General features: G+C 40.8%; 2 long non-coding RNA genes across 2 annotated transcripts in view; both read left to right on the plus strand.

The window, feature by feature from the left end:
• Positions 1 to 21,091, plus strand: part of LOC143737807 (uncharacterized) — a 117,738-nt gene that overhangs the window by 57,909 nt on the left and 38,738 nt on the right. The window lies entirely within an intron of this gene.
• On the plus strand, positions 19,923 to 20,877 carry LOC143736696 (uncharacterized). The gene is made up of 3 exons (XR_013203565.1): positions 19,923 to 19,999; positions 20,187 to 20,241; positions 20,783 to 20,877. It is a non-coding gene; the product is annotated as an uncharacterized LOC143736696 (long non-coding RNA).

Genomic DNA, 21,091 nt, shown 5'->3' on the forward strand with positions numbered 1-21,091 from the left:
GGGTGGTTGCTAGGGTGTACTGGTTGGTTGCTAGGCAGTTGCTAGGGTGCTCTGGGTGGTTGCTATGGTGTTCTAGGCTTTTTTGGGTGGTTGATATGGTGTTGCTAGGATGTTTTTAAGGTATTTTGGGTGGTTGCTAGGGTGTTCTGGGTGGTTGCTAGGGTGTTCTAGGATATTTTGGGTTGTTGCTATGGTGTTGCTAGGGTGATTTAAGGTATTTTGGGTGATTGCTAGGGTGTTCTGGGTGGTTGCTATGGTGTTGTTAGGGTGTTCTAGGGTATTTTGGGTGGTTGCTATGGTGTTGCTAGGGTGATTTAAGGTATTTTGGGTGGTTGCTAGGGTGTTTTGGGTGGTTGCTAGGCAGTTGCTAGGGTGTTCTGGGTGGTTGCTAGGGTGTTCTAGGGTATTTTGGGTGGTTGCTATGGTGTTGCTAGGGTGATTTATGGTATTTTGGGTGGTTGCTAGGGTGTTCTAGGTGGTTGCTATGGTTTTGCTAGGGTGTTCTAAGGTTTTTTGTGTGGTTGTTATGGTGTTGCTAGGGTGTTTTAAGGTATTTTGGGTGTTCTGGTGGTTGCTAGGGTGTTCTAGGTTTTTTATGTGGTTGTTATGGTGTTGCTAGGATGTTTTAAGGTATTTCGGGTGGTTGCTAGGGTGTTCTGGGTGGTTGCTAGGCAGTTGCTAGGGTGTTCTGGTAGTTGCTAGGGTGTTGCTAGGGTGTTCTAGGGTATTTTGGGTGGTTGCTATGGTGTTGCTAGGGTTATTTAAGGTATTTTGGGTGGTTGCTAGGGTGTTCTGGGTGGTTGCTAGGCAGTTGCTAGGGTGTTCTGGGGGTTGCTAGGCAGTTGCTAGGGTGTTCTAGGGTATTTTGGGTGGTTGCTATGGTGTTGCTAGGGTGTTTTAATGTATTTTGGGTGGTTGTTAGGGTGTTCTGGGTGGTTGCTAGGCAGTTGCTAGGGTGTTCTAGGGTATTTTGGGTGGTTGCTATGGTGTTGCTAGGGTGTTTAAGGTATTTTGGTTGGTTGCTAGGGTGTTCTGGGTGGTTGCTAGGCAGTTGCTAGGGTGTTCTGGGGGTTGCTAGGCAGTTGCTAGGGTGTTCTAGGGTATTTTGGGTGGTTGCTATGGTGTTGCTAGGGTGTTTTAATGTATTTTGGGTGGTTGTTAGGGTGTTCTGGGTGGTTGCTAGGCAGTTGCTAGGGTGTTCTAGGGTATTTTGGGTGGTTGCTATGGTGTTGCTAGGGTGTTTAAGGTATTTTGGTTGGTTGCTAGGGTGTTCTGGGTGGTTGCTATGGTGTTGCTAGGGGGTTCTACGCTATTTAGGATGGTTGCTAGGGTGTTGCTAGGGTGTTTTAAGGTATTTTGGGTGGTTGCTAGGGTGTTATGGTGTTTATAAGTTTAAATGAGTAAGAGTTCAGAGTTTATTAATTTATGAGTTTGAGTTCATAAGTGTATGAATTCATGAGTTTATAAGTGTACGAGTTTATGAGTTTATGATTTCATGAGTTCATGAGTTCATAAGTTTATGAATTCATGAGTTTATAAGTGTACGAGTTTATGAGTTTATAAGTTTAAATGAGTGAGAGTTCAGAGTTTATTCATTCATGAGTTTGAGTTCATAAGTGTATGAATTCATGAGTTCATAAGTGTATGAGTTCATAAGATTATGAATTCATGAGTTCATAAGTGTATGAATTCATGAGTTTATAAGTGTACGAGTTTATGAGTTTAGAGTTTATAAGTTTAAATGAGTAAAAGTTCATGAGTTTATAAGTGTATGAGTTTATAAGTGTACGAGTTTATGAGTTTAGAGTTTATAAGTTTAAATGAGTCTAAGAGTTCAAGTTTAGAGTTTATTAATTTATTATGAGTTTAATAGTTTAAATGAGTCTCAATGGCTCATAGTATATAGAATGGCAGTTTGATTCAGTCTAGGGCTTCAAGGAGTTTAGATTTGAATTTTTGACAGTTGGCCAGTTTGAAAATCTGAACATTCCGCAATGTTAAGTCAATGGGAGTTTTTTCCAAGTTTGATCGTCATTTTTAGGAAAACCGTAAGTCCGATCAGTTAGAAAAGTTGCCTTCGTCAGGGTGTGTGGCAATAGCGCAACGCGTAGGTGTATCTGTCACCAATTTTAATGATAGAAGCCATGATTCAATAAAGGCTTTTTACTTTTTTGTGTACACAATTCGAGTGCCTTGGATTATTACTTTGATTTTGAGCATTACTATCCCAAGCAACCAAAGAGCACCGAGATTTTACACCCTGTGCAGCACTTCAAATGCATCTTTATGCTGTGAGGATTTCAGTAAGTTGGCTCTCACAAGCCAACTTAATAATAATAAGTTTAAATAGGATTTCAGTAAGTTGGCTTTTACAAGCCAACTTAAATAGGATTTCAGTAAGTTGGCTCTCACAAGCCAACTTAATAATAATAATAAGTTTAAATAGGATTTCAGTAAGTTGGCTCTCACAAGCCAACTTTATAATAATAAGTTTAAATAGGATTTCAGTAAGTTGGGTCTCACAAGCCAACTTAATAATAATAAGTTTAAATAGGATTTCAGTAAGTTGGCTCTCACAAGCCAACTTAATAATAATAATAAGAAGAAGTTTAAGTACAGTATCAGTAAGTTGGCTTTTCCAAGCCAACTTAATAATAAGTTTAAGTACAATATCAGTAAGTTGGGCAGTAAGTAAGCAAGATGGGGAGAGCTTTAGTTTTATCAATAATGCAATATAATAGTTTCATCAATACTGAAAACTATTGATAAATATGTCAGTCCAATATTAGTCTCTGATATTTATTTCGGTCATGACAAATTTCGCGTGTTTGGCATGGTAATGGATATGACAATTTTTATGTATTTGGTCTTGGTGGAACAGATCTGGTACACTGCTGCTGCTGATATTGCTTCTGCTGTGTCTAGAGCATTTTCAATAGGTGGGGGAGCGCTATGTTGGGGCACTGCCTCAAATGAGGGGGGGCTGCAGAGACAAAAATGAGCACTTTGAATATCTGTTAGACCATTAAAGTGTTAAGCTGCAAATGTTACATTAAGATGCTATTTTTACTTGATCTAACCTCTAGCTTAATTTTGTTGGTGTAACCTAATGAGGAGCTACTTATGATGCAGAGACAGGGCAGAGCAGAACTGCCCAGGGAAAGACACAAGGAAACCATATCGTGGACAGTACACATATGGGATTACCCAAGGGGAATCAAAGCATATGGGCATCAAGCACAATACAAGGGCTGACTGGCCGGGCATGTACACGAATACTGGGCCTGACGTCAGATGCCTCTCCCACGTCTGACTGCTGAATGATGCTGGAGGAACTCTATTCAGGGTTGGCGATGTGGGATACTCACCTCAGAATCAGAATCAGAATCAGAATCAGAATCAGAAAGAGCTTTATTGCCAAGTGTGCTTGCACACACAAGGAATTTGTTTTGGTACTGAGGCTTCCAGTGGACATATACAAATACAACATGAAACATAATACTACAAATTATAAGAATAAAAAATAAAAATATAAATATATGAGAATAAAACTATCACAGTTGGGTTTAGTCAGAATAGACATTTTCAGATTTACAGATTATGAACCTATTTACAGTGTTTTGAATATTATAAATAAATAAATCTACATATAAGTATCACCTGAGTTGTGGGATATTGCACTAAACAGTGGGAGTATTGCACTTACAGGCATATGCCTTGGGAGGAGTGTTAACTGTTCAGGAGGGAAATGGCCTGTGGGAAGAAACTGTTCCTGTGCCGAGATGTTCTTGTGGCCAGTGATCTGAGTCTCCGTCTTGACGGTAACAGTTCAAACAGGTGGTGTCCAGGGTGAGTGGAGTCTGTGATGATTTTACCTGCTCTCTTCCTCACTCTGGAAGAGTACAGGTCCTGGAGGTTTGGCAGGGGGGCACCAATAATCCTCTCCGCAGTCCGGACTGTCCGTTGTAGTCTCCTGATGTCTGATTTGGTAGCTGAACCAAACCAGACAGTGATGGAAGCGCACAAGACAGACTCAATGACGGCTGAGTAGAACTGAATCAGCAGATCCTGTGGCAGGTTGAACTTCCTCAGCTGGCGAAGGAAGTACAGTCTCTGCTGGGCCTTTTTCACAGTGGAGTCAATGTGATTGTCCCACTTCAGGTCCTGAGAGATGATAGTGCCCAGGAACCTGAATGACTCCACTGCTTCCACAGTGCTGTTCATGATGGTGAGTGGGGGGAGTGCTGAGCTGTTCCTCCTGAAGTCCACGATCATCTCCACTGTTTTGAGCGTGTTCAGCTCAAGGTTGTTATAACTGCACCAGGCAGCCAGCTGTTCAACCTCCAGTCTGTAAGCAGACTCGTCACCGTTTCGGATGAGACCGATGACAGTGGTGTCGTCTGCAAATTTCAGGAGCTTGACAGTGGGGTCTTTAGAAGTGCAGTCAATAGTGTACAGGGAGAAGAGCAGTGGGGAGAGAACGCACCCTTGGGGAGCGCCAGTGCTGATTGTGAGTGTCTTGGATGTGTGTTTCCCCAGTCTCACTCGCTGCTGCCGGTCCGTCAGGAAGCTGGTGATCCACTGACAGATCGAGGATGGTATGGAGAGCTGGGTCAGTTTGGCTGTGAGATGACCAGGCATGATGGTATTGAAGGCCGAACTGAAGTCCACAAAGAGGATCCTTGCATAAGTCCCTGGTCTGTCGAGATGTTGCAGGATATAATGCAGTCCCATGTTGACTGCATCATCCACAGACCTGTTTGCTCTGTAAGCAAACTGAAAGGGATCCAGCAGGGGTCCAGTGATGTCCTTCAGGTGGGCCAGCACCAGTCTTTCAAACGACTTCATGACCACAGACGTGAGAGCGACAGGTCTGTAGTCATTAAGTCCAGTGATTTTGGGTTTTTTGGGGACAGGAATGATAGTGGAGCGTTTGAAGCAGCAGGGAACTTCACACTGCTCCAATGATCTGTTGAAGATCTGCGTGAAGACCGGGGCCAGTTGGTCAGCGCAGGCTTTTAAACAAGCAGATGAGATGCCGTCTGGGCCTGAGGCTTTCCTAGTCTTCTGTTTTTTGAAGACTCGGCTCACGTCCTCCACACAGACCTTAAGCTCAGGTTTGATGGCAGGAGGGGGGAGTGATAATTGGAGAACAGGAGGTGATGCTGAATGTGTGAAGTGCAGATCAGACCGGGTGTGTGGTGTGAATGAGGGCTTTTCAAACCGGCAGTAAAATGAATTTAAATCGTCAGCCAGTTGTTGATTGTCCACAGATCGAGGGGATGGTGACTTGTAGTTGGTAATGTTCCTCAGGCCATTCCAGACTGATGATGGGTCGTTGGATGAAAACTGGTTTTTCAGTTTATCAGAGTAGTTCCTTTTAGCAACTCTGATCTCCTTTGTCAATCTGTTTCTGGCCTGGTTATACAAGATTTTATCCCCACTTCTGTAAGCATCCTCTTTGGCATGACGAAGGTGTTTGAGTTTCCCAGTAAACCATGGTTTATCATTAGTGAATGATAAGAATGTCCTGGTAGGAATGCATGTATCCTCACAGAAACTTATATATGATGTTACAGTATCTGTGAGCTCATCCAGATCATTGGTAGCAGCTTCAGAAACAGTCCAATCAGTGCAATCAAAGCAGGCCTGTAGATTCTGCTCTGCTTCATTAGTCCATCTTTTTACAGTCCTTATTCCAGGTTTAGCTGATTTCAGTTTCTGCCTGTAGGTCGGTATGAGATGAACCAACAGTGATCAGAGAGCCCCAAAGCTGCCCGTGGGACGGAGTGATATGCATTTCTTATTGTGGTGTAACAGTGGTCCAGTATATTACTGTCTCTGGTGGGACATGTAACGTGCTGTCTGTATTTTGGTAGTTCACGGGAAAGATTTGCTTTGTTAAAATCCCCAAGAATGATTAAAAGAGAGTCTGGGTACCTTTGTTCCGTTTCAGATATTTGTTCAGCCAGCTGTTGTAGCGCCGCGCTCACGCACGCGTCTGGAGGGATGTAAACATTCACGAGAATGAAAGAGGAAAATTCCCGAGGCGAGTAGAAGGGTTTACAGTTTATGAAATGTGCCTCTAAATTAGGAGAGCACATCTTCTTCAGTGTTGTTACATCTGAACACCAACTTTCGTTAATGTAGAAACACAATCCACCACCTCTCGTTTTCCCCGTTAGCTCCGCGATGCGATCCGCTCGGAACAGCTGGAAGCCCGGCAGATGTATTGCGTTGTCCGGTATGGCTTCACTCAGCCAGGTTTCAGTGAAGCACAAAGCAGCAGAGTTTAAAAAATCCTTGTTAGTGTGGGTGAGGAGAAGAAGTTCATCCGTTTTGTTAGGAAGGGATCGGAGATTCGCGAGATGAATGCTGGGGAGTGCAGTGCGCAGGCCGCGCTCGCGGAGTTTAACCAGCGCGCCGGCTCGCTTCCCGCGTTTGCGTCTGAACGCGCGTTTGAACAACAACGCTGCCCCTCCGATGAGAATGTCCAGCAAAACGTCCGAATAATCAAAAACTGTAGAAAAGGTTTCTGGTGTGTGTTTCCTAATGTCCAGTAGTTCGTCTTTGGTGAAACTGATAGGAAAAGAATGACTAAACGCAGAACAAACGAACAAAAACAACACAATAGCTGGAGAGCTCCACACCGAGGCAGCCATCCGCGGCGCCATCTTGGATCTTTTGGATCACCTATAGAGTAAGTAGGCACCAGTATCCCCGTTTGTGGGGAATGGCATCGCAAGAGAGACACCTAGCCAGCATTTCCCCGCACAGTGTATGTTTGTACCCAACACATGCGTAGAGACCGGCTCCACTCGGAGATTGTAGGATCTCACAAATGTGTTAGGTGTCGCCCAGCCCACAGATCTGCATATGTCTGCCAGAGAGGCGCCGTGTGCCAACACCCAGATCATAGTCAACACCCCGAGTGGAGTGAGCTCTCACCTCAAGGGGGCACGGCTCGCCTTGGGACTGGTACGCCAAGGCAATGGCATCTACTATCCTGTGAGCTAACCTTTGTTTGGAGACAGCCTTGCCCTTCTGCTGACCTCCAAAGCAGACAAAGAGCTGCTATGAGCTTCTGAAGCTCTGCGTGTGGTCCACATTAACCCTTCGGAGTCTTGGGCTATTTTGGCCGTTTTTGAGTACTTACATTTTTTTTTTTTTTTTTTGCAACATAAACAAATGTTTACCATACCAATGTTTTTTTTTTTTTTCAGCACAACATCACGTATATGATCAGACAATTAGTTTTTCACTTTAATGTACTGTATCAACATACTGGACCCAAAATCACACAAAAAACACAAAATCCGAATAGAAAAATTATAGCTTTTCTACTACAAAAAACACAAACATGCTCAATGAAGCATTTTAAAAGGTTTAAAATGTAAACACAAGTTGTAAATGTCAACATATACAGGTACAATTCAGATATAATCAAGCTATATACAAAAAAATATGATTTACAAAAAAAGCGGGTGTAGCCATAGCCTTTTTTTCTTTCTTTTTAGCTCAGCCACTTTTAAAAAAAATGTTGTGCACACAATTATACAGAGAGCTATATTTAAGGCATTGCATTCCCAGAGTATGAGGGTTCGCAAATAGTGCAAATACAACATAAAACATGTAAAATTGAGATAAAATGTAACTATATGCAGCAAAAAGCAGGTGGGGCAATAGGCGTTTTTTCTTTTCTTTTTTGCTTAGAAACTGTACAAAACACTTCATGTACAATTACATCCGGCACGTGCAGAGGCGGGGGGGGCTTTGGGTGCTGGAGCACCTGCCCTTTTGCCCCTTGGTGCCCAAAGTGCCCTTTTGTCAAGGCAAAATTTCCTCTGATTTTTTTTGTAATTAAAGGCCCTTTTGTGGATGCCTGCCCAATCTAACTATTAGTAAAATTAATGAATAATAATTTAGCCGTAAATAAAATGACTCACATGATGACCTTTTACCTGACGAACTCATCCGGGACGATTCCTCACGCTGCACGCGCATTTTTTAATTTCGCGCGGCTACGCGCACTACCAGAGGATATCTTCAACTCTGCGGCTGCTGGTAAGTGGTGTTTTATTCACAGCGAAGTGATTTTGATGTTTGTTTACTTATTATTATTATTTTACAAGAACGACGTGAAGAGCATAGTGAGATGTTGTTTATATTGCTGTGTGTAGGCTGTAGAAGTAACGTTATCTTGCTGTTTGAGGGAGAAAAGTTTCACGGGCGTCGAGGGGTCTGGTCTTTTTATGTTATTTGACTAAAAACTATTATTTTTACTTTAAACTATTATTATTATTATTATTACATATTTATTTAAAAAACGTATAGTGCCATAAAAATTATCATCACAAATCGGGTAAGAGTTTAGGCTTATTATCACATACCGTTAGGCTTACCAATATCTTATGCTTTGTGTGCAGAAGCCTCTGTGAACATCTCCCCTAGTACTATTATATAGGCTACTATTATTATATTATTATATTATAGCACCCTGGCAGAATCTGCAGCTTTACAGCAGGTCAGTGAGCTAGTGAAGGTTCCAAACACTGTCAGCAGTCTTTACATCTTGTCATGGTCACATAAAAATGATTTAATCAGCTAATATATCTCTATATGTTTGTTTTAATGTCTACAGTCTCAGATCAGCTCCAGCAGTATCAGCAGCAGCAGCAGCAGTAACAACAACAGCAAAGGCAGCAAACTCACTTAAGAACTTTAGTAAGAATGTACCAGAACAGGTATCACATTAATGTTAAAAATCTTGTAAAGTATTAATTGCTGTTTCTGTTTGCTTTGTTTTTATTTTCATTGTATAAATGTAACTCTTGTATTTGTGTAAATCAGTTTATGCCATGAAAATAGCCATAGATGCTGATATGGCATTAAATAAAACTATACTGTACGAAACATGGGCCACGTTGATTTTGTCCTACACAGTTTACTATAACAGCTGTTCTTAATTATTCTGTATAACAGAGAAGAAAAAGCCATCAGGTTGGGACAACTTAAGATACTTCAGTTTCTAATCCCAGAGTTATTAATAGGTGCACACTGCACATTAATTATTTTTTTTAACTTTTAAACGTAAAATTTGTCTTTTCTGTTCTGTTTCTTTTTCAAAACTGCATCAATGCATTTGCTACTGTATCGATACAGAATCATCCGTATTGATGTATTACTGTATTGATATTTTGAGCACAGCCCTTTTTAAAGCCTTCTTCCGCTTGTGCCCCCTTTTATATTTTGAGCACCTGCCCCTCCAGAGGTCTCTGCACGACCCTGACACAGATAGCTACATTACAGGGATTTCATTCCTTGAGTAAGAGGGGTTCCTCAATAGTGCAAATATACCATACAAAAGGTAAAATGAACACAAAATCAAATTATACATACAACTATTTACAACAAATATCAGGTGTTTTTTTATTTTTATTTTTTATCTGTGCCACTCCTCAAAACAGTTTATCTAAATCTACTCCAAAACTACCTAAACTACTCCTAAACTACCTTAACTATCTACACTACTCCTAAACTACTCTCAAAATCTACTCAAACTCTTCCAAAAACTAGCAATAATCTCTCTCTATATATATAACGTATATATGTCTCTCTTTATCAACTCTGCAAATCATCTGCCTTTCAATTTCGCGTCTTTGCTCAGTTGGCTCCTCCTCCATTCCCTAAAATGTGCAGCCTGAATAGCAGAGTCAGCAGATTCACACATTTTTCTCCGTTTTGTTTTATGACAAAAACCGACGCAGTTATTAGAATAAATGCAATGCAATGCCTGTCGCATCCCATCTGGCGTTCTTTTACGAACGCGTCAGTATTTTTTTATATAAAGTTTAAATGATCATATCTCCGTTTTTACTTGGTCTATCAACACAAAATAAAAAGTAAAACAGAATTTCAAGCCAGCACTTTCGACAGAAGTGGACGGCAGCGCTCAACGTGACTTTGTTTTTATGCTTCGACGTCTTAAACTGGTAATGTAACTTGATCACGCCGGCGTGATCGGCGACCCCGAAGAGTTAACACGCAATTCGTGAACAGGACACTGCAATGCAAGGGCTGGGTCTGCCTCCTCCAGGGGCAGCGCTTGCAAGTTCACTACCTGGTCCCTGATAGGAGTGGTGGGAACTTTGGGCACGTATTCAGGCTGGGGTCTCAAGATCACATGAGACAGCAACGGCCCGAACTCAAGGCATGATTCACTGACCGAAAATGCCTGCAGGTTCCCCACCCTCTTGAATCAAGCGAGCGCGGGCAGGATCCAGAGACAGGATCTTAACCCTCTGAGGTCGACTATCGCGCGGGCGAAACTCAAAATACACTTTGATCTTACATATTAAGTGTTGTACATCATTAGACCCTGATAAGTGTCTATTTTTTTGTGGATACTTGTGGATAAAAACAATGTGTTGTGCTTTTCGCCAAATAAAGAAAAACATACATGATGCGCGTTCTGCCTTCTCTCTGTCAGTTAAGTCCATTCTGAAACGCGTCCGAAAATTAACTGTAATTCCGCAAATACTTGTCATACAGGCACGAGTGTTTTTCCATAATGAAGCTTGAACTCTCTTCTTTTAAATGAATTAATTTATATAAAAAAACAAATATTCTCAGTTTATGCAATCTGTATGAAAAGAGAGAGGTGTCAGTCTTTTTCTTTCCAGCTCATTATACCTAATTACACGTTAATGTGCCACGCCCACAGAGAGCGCGCTGTATTCAAACGCAAATGATCTAAGGCAAGCCATTCAAACATGCCAACGGCCACCAGCTGGACTATGAAACACATCGTGTTTAGTAAGTATCTTACTACAGCTGTGTACACAGCGTATCCATACGCTGTGAGGAATAATACTATCTAATAACCCTGGAAAATGTACCAGAAGTGCTGGTAGTTTCATTTCGAGGAGCAATGGATCCAGCTGATGTAGTAAGTCATTTATTCTTAAGTGCTTTTTTCTAATCGCGATATTGAATAGTGTCTGACTGTAAACCGCAAAAAGACTGTTTAAATATGAAATGCGTGTCTGTGTGTAGGCTAAGTGATGAATGAACAGCACAGGCGCTCGCGCTTTGTTTACAACAGTTATACAGTGCATGTCTGTGCTGTTCATTCACTCTCGCACCTACATTAGTAAACATTATGTTTACATGAACACATCCAAACTATATTGCTATAGCCTACTAAGATGAGTAAAAATAGACTGAAATATGTTGAAATAAAGTGTCTGTATAAGCAACAAACTGCAAATTCACATGCATATGCTAATATATCATACACAATATGTTACAGACTAAATATGAATGTTTAGACAAGATTTTGTGATTAGTTTTGGATAGATTATTAAATTTTGACTGTAAAAAAAGACTACTGTCACATTAAATAGGTACGCTTTTGTTCACCAATTTCTGCTCATAGTTAAATATACTATAGTATGATGTTTTGTCAAAAATAAAGTAGGTATATTGAATTATCAACTAAGATGTTATTATAGTGTTTGTTCCAATATTCAAACTAATGAATCCTTACCTTTTTTAATACGTATGATAAAATGTATACTTTTTACAAAGAAATACACTCGAAATATTGTTAAAATTGTAATTGTTGTTGTAATTGTAACCTATTTGTAATTGGTTACAATTTCTAATTGTAAAATATGTATATATAGATAATTGCTTTTGTCCTTGCATTCTTTGGGATCCTGTGGCACACCTGTGTGAAAGGCTAATTAATATTCAGCTCATTATGTATGTGGCACATTATCCGGCCTTTGTCTTCTCAGGTGTGAACTTGCCTCCACGCATATTGCCTTTCCAAACAAAAGGGGTCTTATAAAATTCAAATCAATGTATTGTTTTATGTAAATGATTAAGCAGGATGATTTTAAGATCATTTTGAAGCAAAAATTCTAGGCAACTACACTCATTAGTCAAAAGTCTTGTGGACACATATTGAGTATGTGATTTGTGGCCTTATTTCAGACACTTTAAGTTTTAGTTTTTTCAATAACCACGCATAAACATTATTCTCTAAAAAATACAAACATGTACATACATGTTGCTCACATATTACGGTAGCCCTGTTTGTGTTATATAGAGTGAATTTACACCTTTGCCATTAACATGTTTATAAATAACTGTAAAAAGCACAAATGTCAGAACATGTCAGAACACCTCAAGGACCCCAAAAACCCCTTAGCTTGACTGACTCAAGCGACTCGAAGGGAGCTCTCTGTAGACCAGAACCCCAAGAGGGGATGAGGTGCGATCTGGTATGATTTAACCTCCTGGCGCTTCTCAAGAACCTGATAACCAGGTCGTGCTTTCCAAATAACCTGCCGTCAACAGCATTGCTATATGCTGCGATGACGGCAACATAAACTTTCAAGTTGGAGGGGGGATAGCCTGTGCTCCAAACTCTCTTGCGAGAAGGAAAGCATAGAGCTAATCAGGCATTTCCCGGGACCTTCCCACCAGGAAGAGCAACACTGAGCGAACAGACTCTACTTCAAAGTTGGGCTGTCACAATGTTAGATTTTTCACACCATGGTTATTGTGGCCAAAAGAATTCATGATATTGATATATCGCGATATCTATAGAGACCTTGGGGGGAAAAAGTTATCAGTCAAATTAATTTTTACTTCGTTTATTTAGTTTTTCTTTTTTACCCAACAAACATTAATGATTATTTCTTATCTGATGTTGAGTAGTTGGATTCATGTATAAGTTCAGCCTTTCATCCAGACTGTGTTGACTTGATCTTTTACTGTATTTAATTTTGAGGAATTAAATTGTCACAGTACAGAGAAGCAGACAAGTAAATAGTTCAAACAGAGTTTTATTGAATAGAGGCACGGAGTGGAACAGCAGAGGAGACTGGTGAGTATGAATAAGAGAATCAGAACTGTATGAACTTAGCTGGACGATAATCTTAATATCTTGTTGGCAGATGATGGAAGAGGATTCGGCGGGCTGATGGTAGATGACAGAAGACGGATGACGGGAAGCGGATGATCAGAGACGAAGTTCAGGTGAGGAATCTTTGAGGTAGATAGGAATCGGTAAATATTCGAGTAGAGTCTGTAAATTCTTGTAAGGAGAAGACCAGACAAGGAAGTGAAGGAGAAGTGCCTCTTTATTGTGTGTGTTGATGATGAAGTCCAGGTGCGGAGAATCAGAATTCTGGGGAGAGTGAACGAGTGGGCGGAGCGTGCTGATCTGGTGACTCTGTGCATAAATAAGTTGGCTACATTTAATTTTGAGGAATTAAATGATAAATGCTTATCTGACTTTGAGTAGTTAGATTAATGTATAAGTTCAGCCTTTCATCCAGACCGTGTTGACTTGTCTGGTTGATCTTTTACTGCATATAATTTCAGGTAATTAACTAAATTGGCTGCATTCAATTTTGAGAAATTAAATGGTATAATACGTTGCTGAAGCTGTCCACCTCCAATGAGATGGTTGTGCTGAGCATCATGTTGGGGGAAATTGAAGATTCGCCATCTCAATCCCCTCTGTATAAGGAGTTTGAGTTTATAACTTCCATGTTGGGGCCTTCCATTCTTTTCCGATCTCCACTAATAGAATTCGAAATCGCAAATCTAACCCTTTTTTCTCAGTTTCTGAAAGAGCGTGGTTATGGGCCGATGCCAAATGAAGAACAGATGCTTGCGAGCTATCTGTCCTCTGTCATGGCATCACCCCTTAAACCTGCAGTAGGGAGTTTTGAGAAAATGTTGACTTAGCCTGAAAATTTGAAGAAGCACAACTTACAGGTCCAACCCCCTTGCTCTCTGCTACGCTACAGCCCTCCCTCCACAGCTCCTCCCCCACAGCGGAGCCTGCCGTGAACGCGCAGGCTAGTAAGCAGGACCACCGATGACGGCGGATTATAAACAGTTATGGAACATTCACTAATAGGGACGAAACATCAACAATATGCTTTACACTGACTATGGCCTGCCCATACTTTGACTACAAACTTGGTCCTCAAATCATTATGTATTTTGCAATACATGTAACTTTATAAGGTTGCACTCTTTCTATAAGTTATAGCTACTAAGATAAAGTTAAAGGATTAGTTCACTTTAAAAAAAAAACTTTTGCTGATAATTTACTAACCCCCTGCATCCAAGATGTCCATGTCTTTCTTTCTTCAGTCGAAAAGAAATTAAGTTTTTTGATGAAAACATTCCAGGCTTTTTCTCCATATAATGGACTTCAATAGGACACAAACGTTTCGAGGACCAAATGACAGTTTCAGCGCAGCTTCAAAGGGTTTTAAACGATATCAGACGATGAATAAGGGTCTTATCTAGTGAAACGATCGGTCATTTCAAAAATAAATAAAAAAATTTAAGTTTTATGAGCACAAATGCTCGCCTTGCTCTGTTCTGTGATGCACGTTCGTGATCCTGTTCGAACTCGTTCATCCAAATGAACAAATCTTTTTTCGAGTCATTCGTTCGTTGAATGAACGAAATGACTCTGAAAAAGACTCGTTCTAAATGAACAAATCTTTTTTCGAGTCATTTCGTTCCTTGAATGAACGAAATGACTCGAAAAAAGATTTGTTCATTTGGATGAACGAGTTTGAACAGGAGAGTCACGAACGACGGTACGCGCTCACGCTGTGCAAGAGAGGGGTGATCAGCGCGTACACGAGCGTGATTGACACTGCTAAGACATTCCTCCTGGCTCTGATTGGTTGTTTCTGACCGGGAGCGGTGTATTTCTGCAAATGGCACTAGGACCACAGGGAGGAGCCAGAGGAGCTTGATTTTTTTCACAGATTATCTGTCTCATATTCTACTTTCAGGACATAATGACAGTTTTAACAAATACAGGTCCTTCTAAAAAAATTAGCATATTGTGATAAAGTTCATTATTTTCCATAATGTAATGATAAAAATTAAACTTTCATATATTTTAGATTCATTGCACACCAACTGAAATATTTCAGGTCTTTTATTGTTTTAATACTGATGATTTTGGCATACAGCTCATGAAAACCCAAAATTCCTGTCTCAAAAAATTAGCATATCATGAAAAGGGTCTCTAAACGAGCTATTAACCTAATCATCTGAATCAACTAATTAACTCTAAACACCTGCAAAAGATTCCTGAGGCTTTTAAAAACTCCCATCCTGTTTCATTACTCAAAACCGCAATCATGGGTAAGACTGCCGACCTGACTGCTGTCCAGAAGGCCATCATTGACACCCTCAAGCAAGAGGGTAAGACACAGAAAGAAATTTCTGAACAAATAGACTGTTCCCAGAGTGCTGTATCAAGGCACCTCAGTGGGAAGTCTGTGGGAAGTAAAAAGTGTGGCAAAAAACGCTGCACAACGAGAAGAGATGACCGGACCCTGAGGAAGATTGTGGAGAAGGATCGATTCCAGACCTTGGGGGACCTGCGGAAGCAGTGGACTGATTCTGGAGTAGAAACATCCAGAGCCACCGTGCACAGGTGTGTGTAGGAAATGGGCTACAGGTGCCGCATTCCCCAGGTCAAGCCACTTTTGAACCAGAAACAGCGGCAGAAGCGCCTGACCTAGGCTACAGAGAAGCAGCCCTGGACTGTTGCTCAGTTTTGCATGTCATTCGGAAATCAAGGTGCCAGAGTCTGGAGGAAGACTGGGGAGAAGGAAATGCCAAAATGCCTGAAGTCCAGTGTCAAGTACCCACAGTCAGTGATGGTCTGGGGTGCCATGTCAGCTGCTGGTGTTGGTCCACTGTGTTTTATCAAGGGCAGGGTCAATGCAGCTAGCTATCAGGAGATTTTGGAGCACTTCATGCTTCCATCTGCTGAAAAGCTTTATGGAGATTAAGATTTCATTTTTCAGCACGACCTGGCACCTGCTCACAGTGCCAAACCACTGGTAAAGGGTTTACTGACCATGGTATTACTGTGCTCAATTGGCCTGCCAACTCTCCTGACCTGAACCCCATAGAGAATCTGTGGGATATTGTGAAGAGAAAGTTGAGAGACGCAAGACCCAACACTCTGGATGAGCTTAAGGCTGCTATCGAAGCATCCTGGGCCTCCATAACACCTCAGCAGTGCCACAGGCTGATTGCCTCCATGCCACGCCGCATTGAAGCAGTCATTTCTGCAAAAGGATTCCCGACCAAGTATTGACTATTGAGTGCATAACTGAACTTAATTATTTGAAGGTTGACTTTTTTTTTTGTATTAAAAACACTTCTTTTATTGGTCGGATGAAATATGCTAATTTTTTGAACCTGCGTGAAGTTGGCCCCCCACCCAACGCAAAACGTCGTCAAACTATACTCAATCGTTTGTGCTCCGTTTGTGCTGGTTTGTGCTGTAAAAAGTTTCGTTTGTGCTGTTTCGGTTTTTTAGATATTAAAAGAATATTTTTAGGTCATTCTGAGGTCACTCAGCCCCCCACATGCTCCAAATTCACCCAAAATAGTCTCGTTCGTTTGTGCTCCGTTTGTGCTGGTTTGTGCTGTAAAAGGTTTTGTTTGAGCTGCTTCAGTTTTTTAGATATTAAAATAATATTAGGTGGTCATTTTGAGGTCACTCAGCCCCCCACATGCTCCAAATTCACCCAAAATAGTCTCGTTCGTTTGTGCTTCGTTTGTGCTGGTTTGTGCCGGTAAAATTTTCGTTTGTGCTGTGTCAGTTTTTAAAATATCAGAAATTGAATTATAGACGATGACGTCACCAGCCCCCCACATGCTCCAAATCCCCCCAAAATAGTCTCGTTCGTTTGTGCTGGTTTGTGCTGTAAAAGGTTTTGTTTGAGCTGCTTCAGTTTTTTTGATATTAAAATAATTTTAGGTGGTCTCGTTCGTTTGTGCTGGTTTGTGCCGGTAAAATTTTCGTTTGTGCTGTGTCAGGTTTTAAAATATTAGACGTTCAATTATTGTTGATGACGTCATCAGCCCCCCACATGCCCCAAATTCACCCAAAATAGTCTCGTTCGTTTGTGCTCCGTTTGGGCGAGACACTGAATGACAGAGAATTATAGACAGTGCACCAGCCCACTTTTTTTTAACAGTAGGCTAGTTAAAGTAACAAGGTAAGACCTAAAGAATCGGCAAACCAAATCACAATATTCACTTAGGTTATGTTATCCTGTGCGTTTTCAACTTTTAACGAACACTGCGGATACAGGATGTGGATGCAACACAAACTTCAAGGTTAGTGTTTTTACTTACTGTATGTTGTGTTTTGTTTATAACATATATGAAAATTGTCACAAATACACGCACCTTAATCTGTTTGCTGTGTTTATGTGTGTAAAGGCCTCTTGGCTATGGCCTCAAAAGTTTGGATTCTTCTTTTTTATGTCTCTTAAGCTCACTTTTTCGATGAAACATATATATTATTACAATTTAAAGTAGCTATTTTCGGTTTTAATATAATTACAATGTCATTTAGACTGATGTAAAAGCTGAATTTTATGTATCATTAGACCTACTCCAGTTTTCGATATCACATGATTCTCTAGAAATCATAGTAAAATGTTGATTGTATGGTCAATTATTATTCTTGCTCAGTTAAGAAAGGTTCTTAATTTTGATCAATGTTGATCAACTTTTTATTAATTCATTACTTCCTTGCTATATAAAAGTATTATATTTTATATCAATTAACCAAAATCTTTGAATTGTTGTATATATTGGTTTTCAGAAGAAGAAAAGTACAACAATAAGCAGCACAACTGTTTTCAACATTGATAATGTTTCTTGAGCATCACATTCATAACATCCGTAGCTATATGAGAATGTTTTCTGAAGGATCATGTGACACTGAACTAATGATGCTAAAATTCAGCTTTGATTACATGAATAAATTACACTTTACTATATATTCACATATAAACCTGCAGTATTACATTGGAATAATATTTCACAATATTACTGTATTTTTGATAAAATAAATATAGCCTTAGTGAGCATAAGGGAACATTAAACTTTGAGAAACATTAAAAAATGAACCTTTTAAATCTTTTGACTAGGCTACTGTCTGTGTATTTATGTGTCTGTGTGTATATCGTTTAATTACTACTACTATTATTATTATGTATGAGGAAACTCATGACTCAATTAAGTCAAAATGATTTAACTTTTGAAATTTAATTATTTACTATCGAACATCCATTAACAAAAAAACAAAAAAACTTTAAAAACTTAAACTTAAAAACACTTAATACTGACAAGTTTAAATCTGTCTTCAAACCAAAGATACCACACAAAATAATAGACTTGAGTGCAAACTTCCATAAAATAGCACACTACTTCCTTCTCCTAACAGGAGTAGGAAAACAAGGGTATGTGGCATAAAAAGTTCAACCAAAATAATTTAACTTGTGAAATTAAATATAAATAGTGCAATCAGTCTTTTGTGTATAATACAGCATGTGGGCATATTTTGTTTTTATCTGACGCTGCTGTCACTCCACTTCTCAGGTCATCATACATCTCCCAGACACATGGAGACCTCCTGCAGTAGGCCACATAATGCCCAAGAGCATCCTGGGTTAAGCCTCCTATAAAAGCAATGACTGCCCGTAGAGTAAATCTCTTTCCCTGGAGCATCAGATTGGAGGGAAATTCACTCAAAGGAAATTCTGTGGAGTTGCTTCCCAGGTCAGTGTCAATCCACATAAGTTCTCCCAGACTGTAACTGTGAGAAACTTTCCCTGCACAGAGCACTTTTTCTGAGGTATCTGTCTTGATTGCAGAGGGACACTGTGACAGACTTTGGATCGGCCTGAGGCAGGGGGACTCCGGAAGGCCAAGGCCTTCTTCCACTGCGGTCTGAAGATGAGCCATGCCAGAAGCCTGCAGTACAGCAACAGAAGTACAAACAAATGCAATTTCCCTTGTGACTTGTTTGCTGAGACCACAATACTGTGAGGAGCACTGTTTTGTTAATGAAACACAAGCGCGTTTTTGTCATTGACTTTTCAATGATAGTGGAGATGTGGCATTGTGCATCGATTTGGAGAGCACCCGACTTCAGTCGGACAGCTTTGAATATTTCGCTCAGCAGTTCTGCCCTCTGTATGTAGGCCTGTGCATTCAGACCCTTTGTGGTGATGGATTTCACTAGCTGGAGGAGGTTGTTGGAATCCTCATTGCAAACAATATTTTCAAAAGTGACACTATCACAGTAAGCACAACATAAGCATTGACAAAAAGCATCAAATGCACATGTGTTAAGCACAGAGATTCTTGATTTCCTGAGTTTAACAGGCTGTTGATTGTTTCCATTTTTCAACAGGTCCACTTTTAGTCTTTTCCCTCTCACAGATGGATCTGCATGGAGCCATTCAGGACAAGGAGAGAGGTATGAACTCCTCTTCCTCTTTTTGGGTGGAACCGCTAAGCCTCTCCAGTTTTCAACAGCTTCTTCATCTGTTGGATGGATGTTTGTGACGGTTTCAGACTTCCCAGGGCAGGAAGCATCCATCTCTGGGCTTCCATCTATCCTGCAGGTTGCGGTGGGTAGTGGATTGACTCCTGTGTCGATCACTGTCGCAACAGCCTCATCCTCTTCACCTTTTTCCACACTCTTTTGTTTTGCAGAAAAAATACGCATGTTGCCTTCAATGAAGGACAGATGTCGAGCAATGAATCGATCCACTCGAATAGGCAAGTGTTCATGCTTGAAAAGGCCGCGTTTGATGTTTTTGAACTCGGCTTCGACATTGGCTGAACTTGCGTTGATGTTGGAGCTCCGGAAGTGAGGGATCATTACCCCTGTCCAGAGAGGTAAGTAATTTGCAAGCCAGATTATATTTGGAATAATCTCAGGGAGGAAGTGCATATTGTCATGATCACCATTAGATGTGGCAAGTGACCTGCTCTCCTCACATATGTCTGTTACCCACTGGCGCAGGTCTGTCTGTGTTTGGTCACATGGATCCACTTCTTCCAGGTCCGCACCCTCTACATCTGGAATGATGACACGCTCTTCTGCAATTCGGGCTTTTAGGTATTTCTTGCAACTTTCTGAAATGAGGGGGGCTCCAGAGCTGTCACTACCCTCTGTTTCGCTGAGAGACACAATAGTAATGCATCTTAGTAGCTCTCTTGCATCGTCCATGGATTGTGACATGAGAAGTTGAGCTATTGACCTAACAAAGAAATCTTTAATGCGATGTGTTTTTTTTTTCAAGCAGTCCCACCGGCAGATCATCTTGATGCAGTGTGCAACATCAACCCGCACGAAACAAGGTGGGACTTTTGCTGACTGTCTACCGAGTAAGACACCACAACACTCATTGATGTAGGTCTTAAGATCAGGATGAGAAGTAAAAGCCTTGACCAAAGCTCAGAGCAAAGCCAGAGAAAAGTCACTCACAACCTCTTTTGGAGTAGGTGCACCTGCGCGTATCCATTCTGTCAGCCAATGTGTTATGGCATTAACATCATGTCTCTCTGACAGCATTTGCACCACTGGGACACTTGAGCTCTCACCCCCTGCCACAACACCCTGATATAGGAATATATGGCCAGACTTGCCATTTGGTCTCTGTAGTTTCCTCACCACTGAGCCAGTTGCATCAAAACTCACAGTGGGGTTAGTAGATGTCTTTGATAATGTCTTGTACATATACATTTGTGTTTGACTCCAATAGTGACAGAAAAACTTGTCTAGTCCAATGTCTTTAATGCTGCCACTGTGAGGTGCACTGTATTTTAGCATCTGCAATGACAGAATAGGATCCTTGTCGCCTAATTCTAAATCATTTCTCTCTTGCTTTGCTTTGCGCAGGGTGGCCAAATTAGGCAGATGACTTGGCTCAGGATCTCCAAAATCCATCAGCTTTGTTGCCTCTGATGCCCTCCATACATGGGGTTCCTTTCTACCCTCACACAGTTCTTTTGATATCTGCACACGCAAGTTACCAGACATCGCACGTTTGGAACAGCCAGTGTGCAGGGAGTCATCAGTGTTTTTAAGTGAACACCTGAACTTCATTTTGCTGTTTATTTCAGGCTTTTTGTCACATTTTATGTGAATGTGGCAACGACACTCCTTACAGTTGCCTCTGATTACAATATATTTGTCTGTGACTGATGG

This window comes from Siphateles boraxobius, unplaced genomic scaffold, assembly GCF_051911475.1.
Source record: "Siphateles boraxobius isolate OS27281-9 unplaced genomic scaffold, OSU_SipBor_1 130, whole genome shotgun sequence".
Classification (NCBI taxonomy): domain Eukaryota; kingdom Metazoa; phylum Chordata; class Actinopteri; order Cypriniformes; family Leuciscidae; genus Siphateles; species Siphateles boraxobius.